Source organism: Cebus imitator, unplaced genomic scaffold (assembly GCF_001604975.1).
Source record: "Cebus imitator isolate Cc_AM_T3 unplaced genomic scaffold, Cebus_imitator-1.0 Scaffold59, whole genome shotgun sequence".
Taxonomy (NCBI): Eukaryota; Metazoa; Chordata; class Mammalia; order Primates; family Cebidae; genus Cebus; species Cebus imitator.
In genome coordinates, this window is record NW_016107374.1 from 8,147,255 (window position 1) to 8,152,317 (window position 5,063).

Genomic DNA, 5,063 nt, shown 5'->3' on the forward strand with positions numbered 1-5,063 from the left:
TACTGCTCAGCCAACAACATAGCCAAGGTTGCCATTTCCCTGGGGCCGCTACAGCAGCCTCCTAGCTTGTCTCCATAAAACCGCCAAAAGATCTTCTCCAAAAGCAGGTGGTGATTTTCCCAGAACTCAGTTCTCATCACAGCACTCTCCTCCTCCAAACAGTTCAGGAGTTCTTCAATGTGCTCAGGACAAAGTCTGACCCCTTACTGGAGTCTGCAAGGTCCAGTGTGATCTAGGGCACACCCACCTCCCTGACCATTTCCTCTTATAATTAATGCTGACGTTTACTGAGGGAGTTAGGTCTTAGGATCATCTTCATTTTACAGAAGACAAGACAGAGGTTCAGAGAAACTAAGTTCCATGCCCAGAGCAGCAGAGCCAACGGGATTCAAATTCAGATCTGGTCGAGTTCCTTCCCACTATGTTTTACCGTCTTTCTTCAGTGGGAAATAGCAACCCGGTCGCTTTCTGAAAACTCTGGTTAGTTGAGATATTGGTTCCCTGAACAGGGAATAAGTATTTGGACATGAAACATCTCAGAAGCCTTGATTTAGGTTCAGGTATAAGAAATAGAGCCCTTGAAAACCTGGGTGAGGATGTCCCTCCTTGAGGATGGGTGGAGAGAGGGCAGGATGATCCTCTCTGTCCCATAGCTGAGCCCTGACTCTTGTTGGGGGCACTTGCAGCTGAGAGCAGCTGTCATTAAGTTTTGGAGACTCCCACCCCCTGCCCTAGCCCCAAGTGGCTTTCACATCAGTAACATGTAAGGATCTTCTGATCAACGCAGTGACAGCTCCTCCCAGGCAGCTGCCACTCTCCCAGATGTCAACGTGTTCCTTGTGTCATTTGTTCAGCTGAGAAAGTCTAGAAGGGCTGAAGAAGCTTTCAGAGAAAGAAGCCTGGAAAGAAGGTGGCGGAAGAGGTGGTCCAGTGACCTGAAGCTCTGCTGTGTTCTGCTGGTAGATCTGGGTTTGGAAGGCCAGTACTCTGGCTGGGCATACACCAGGGGCCAGGTGGCACAGGATTCCCTGGCAGCTGAAAGTACAGGCTTTGCAGCCAGTCATCCCGGATCTGATTCTGTGCCTTAGATTGTTCAACCGTAAAATGTGGTTAACAGCAGGACTCTACCTCCAAGGGTTGTTATGAGGATTAAAAGAGACACAACATATAGGGCATTTAGCAGAGCTTGGTACGGGATAGTTCTCAAATAATGGTGGGTATCATCGCTGTCATTTTGTTGCTGTTATTCACAGAGTCACATAGTGGTTAAGAATACAGACTGGAGCCAGACTGCCTAGATGTGAATCCCAGCTTTGCCACTTAGTAGCTGTGTGACCTTGGGCAAGTTATTTAACCATTTCTGTGCTTTGATGTTGTCATCTATGAATGGGGATAATAATGTCTATCTTAGAGCAATTCAGGTGAGGATTAAATAGGTTGATATATGCAAAGCACTTACAACTGGTACACAATGTTAAATATGTGTTTATTATTCTTACTACTATTACTACTGCTATCGTTATGATTTGCAGAGGTGGTCAGGGAAAGCAATTCCTGTTTCTTTTATTTTATTTATTCATTATTGCTGGGCTGTGTGGCAGAGAAAAGAGGCATGGGCTTGAAGTTCAGACAGACCTGGGGTCAGAATCCATAAGCTGGTGGCCTCAGGCAGGTCACCTCATGTCTTGTGCCTCAGTTTCCTCATTTGTAAAAAGGAAATAATGATAGTATAAAACCTCCAGGGGGCTGTGGTGAACATTAAAAAGAGCATGTTTGGGAAATCTTGGTCCCTGGCACCTTCAATGGTCTGCAGAAATCCTAGTTAATATTCTGATGTTGGCCAGGAGCAGGGGCTCATGCCTATAATGCCAGCACTTTGGGATGCCAAGGCAGGCAGATCACCTGAGGCTGGAAGTTCAAGACCAGCCTGACCAACATAAAGAAACCCCGTCTCTACTAAAAATACAGAATTAGCTGGGCGTGGTGGTGTAGGCCTGTAATCCCGGCTACTGGGGAGGCTAAGGCAGAACTGCTTGAATCCAGGAGGCAGAGGTTGCAGTGAGCTGAGATCGCACTGTTGCACTCCAGCCTGGGCAACAAGAACCAAACTCCATCTCAAAATATATATATATATTTTCTTCTGATGTTATTACTGCATGTAGAGTCTACCCAGTGGGGAGCTGGGCAAATCAGACCGGGGGTTGCTGATACGATATCATCTACTCATCCAAGGTACGCTGGGCTTCTACAGTGCAGCAGGCACCCTCTGGGCACTGGGGATACCTCCATGAACAGGACACTCAAGGGTCCTGCTGTCACGGAGCCGAATGTGCTGGAAATTCCATTAGCATTATCTTAGGGGGTCTGAGAAACAAAAGGAATAAAAAGGCGTGAGCATGCTTACTTCCTATTTTCTGGAATCCAGGGCCACCCAACAGAACCAACTCAGAGACGGAGACGGGTCTTCAGAACGTGGGGAGGGGCTGGGGTCTGGGAATCCCCTAGGGGCGGGTGGGAACTTATCTTTCTTACTATATTGAAAAGAAAAGGCACAGAACCTGAAAGCTGTGTCTTTGCCCTACTTTGTCCCAGCACCACCTGTGTGACTTCAGACCACTGCTTCCCTGCTGCTGGGCCCCAGTTCTTACCCTCCTCCTGGGCTGTTTTGAGAATGAATAGCGGTGTGCCCCTGAAGGAAAGCTCTAAGAGGGTGGCAGCCAACAGGAACTTTGTTCTAGTTCCCAGGATCTACCATCCTTCCCCTGCACCACAGCCCCCTCTACGGTCTCTTCTTCCCCGGCAGGACCAGCCTGGAGGCCCCTTCTCCTCTGGACCTCTCCTGAGCCTGGAGTCATATTTTCACCTGACTGGTGACAGCCCATGGGGTTTAGTGACTGCTTTCTTCGTGTGTTAGCTGACTCCTCACCGGGTGGCCGGGGCAGCAGGAGCAGCTGCGTCCCTCCTCAGCTTCCTGAAACGAAAGACTGCCAGACCTAGGAATGCAATGAGAGCCCAAGGGGGAACAGGACACCAGGCAGTGTGGAAGGATCATGGGGCAGAACTTGGCCAATATTGTCCCGTACTGGTTATTGCCATGCACTCCACTCCCAAGTCCCACTGGCTTGGATTCTAATCCTTGGTCAGCTGCGTGGTCCAGGACAGGTGGCTTCACCTCTCTGAACCACAAGGATTCCATGATGTCATGGATAAAACTGTTGACCACAGGGCCGGGCACATGGTTAGTGTTCAATAAATGTGAGCCATGACTCTGATTTCAGAGGAAGTGTAGCAGATGAGTCAAGAGCCAAACTGCCCAGGTTCGAATCCCAGGTCTGTCACTGACAGAAGCGAATCAGATAATCTCTCTGTGCCTCAGTTTCTTCATCTCTAAAATGGATTTAATAAAACATCCTTCCCACCGGGCATGGTGGCTCATGCCTGTAATCCCAGCGCTTTGGGGGGCCAAGGTGAGTGGATCACCTGAGTTCAGGAGTTTGAGACCAGCCTGGCCAACATGATGAGACCCTGTCTCTACTAAAAATACAAAAAATTAGCCAAGCATGGTGGCAGGTGCCTGTAATCCCAGCTACTGGGGAGGCTGAGGCACGAGAATCACTTAAACCCGGGAGGCAGAGGTTGCACCGAGCCGAGATTGCACCATTGCACTCCAGTCTGGGCAACAAGAGCGAAACTCCATCTCAAAATAAATAAATGTTAAATAAATAAAACATCCTCCCTCACAGGATTGTGGGGAGAAGTAAAAGAGTTCAGACACATACATTAAAAGCGCTCAGAACAGAAGCTGGCACTGGGCAAGTGTCCCATAAATGTGAACGGTTGTTATTTCTATTTTCTACCTTTGCGTCCTCCCTTTCCTCCCCCTCATCCTTGAATGAGAAGGTGGATTAAGTCATCTCAGTTCAGTTCCCTGCTCTCTCACCAGGCTTCCCCTCCTTCCGGGTCTCCTGGTCCCAACTGAGCCTTGTTTTAGGCAGAGGAGTCCTCTGGAGGTTTTGGGGTGGCCTGGGAAGGGAGGAAAAGAGGAGTTTCTTCCTGAATACACCCACCGGCAGACTCGCGGTAAATAAACACAGCCCCTTCCGCACCTAAGCACACACTCACCCCAGAGCCCACTCAGATCCATATACAAACTCACTCCACCCTGTCCCACCCACTCAGAAACCTCACTCCAGCCCCTGCCCAGGTCCCAGGCAGGACCAGATTTCTCCGGTGCATCATGCGAATGATCCCCACAACTGGCTTCCAACTCAGCCGGCCCCGCCTAGCTGTAATTACAGAGAGAGCTGAGGCTTCTGTGCCCAGCCATGACGTCAGCCTGCAGCTTCCAGCCTGATGAGCTCACCCCACATCCAGTGGGGGCTCAGTCACTCAGGACATGTCCCACCATGGGGTCTTGATCATTCTTTCTCAGCTGGGGAGGAGGGCAGTTGTCTTTGTCTGCCTGCTCAGCACAGATCTGGGATTCAGAGCAACTCAGGTTCCCTACCAGGCACTGCCACTCCATCTGTGTACAAGGGCCAAGGCTCTGCACCTCTATTTTTTCACCTGCAAAATGGGGGTGATGATAATAGTGACGTTTAACTACCTAGTGAGGGTTTAACTCTCACTCAATAATGTCTGAAATGTACTAACCCCAGAAGCAGATGAACAGAGAGCAATGGACGACAGTGATTTTCTTCATATTATTATTTTTAGCAAACTGCCTCATGCAGGCACTGTTTAATAGCAAAATAATTTCTCAACCTATGACTCACTGAATTCCTTAAAATCCTCAACTTACCCTCATATCATGAAGAAAGCAGGGCTGAGACCCCAAAGCCCACAGAGGGAAAATGACATGCCCCAAATTGTCTACCTGGTGGGGACAGATTGCAAAGATTAAAACCCAAGCCCAAAAGGCCTCCAGGCCAAAGGAGGATTTGTGAATTCATTTTTCCAGCTGCACGGGAGGAGCAGGAAAGTCTAGATTTGGGGCTTTGAGTTTCAGACCAGACATCTGCCTGAGTATAACACCTTTTGATAATTATCAGTATTAACAGTCA

General features: G+C 49.0%; 1 long non-coding RNA gene across 1 annotated transcript; it reads right to left on the reverse strand.

Moving 5' to 3' along the window:
- Positions 1 to 2,415: 2,415 nt before the first annotated feature.
- On the reverse strand, positions 2,416 to 4,268 carry LOC108305056. Its single transcript, XR_001825539.2, has 3 exons — positions 4,189 to 4,268; positions 3,858 to 4,023; positions 2,416 to 2,531 (listed from the first exon to the last, which is right to left on the reverse strand). It is a non-coding gene; the product is annotated as an uncharacterized LOC108305056 (long non-coding RNA).
- Between the last annotated feature and the right edge of the window lie 795 nt (positions 4,269 to 5,063).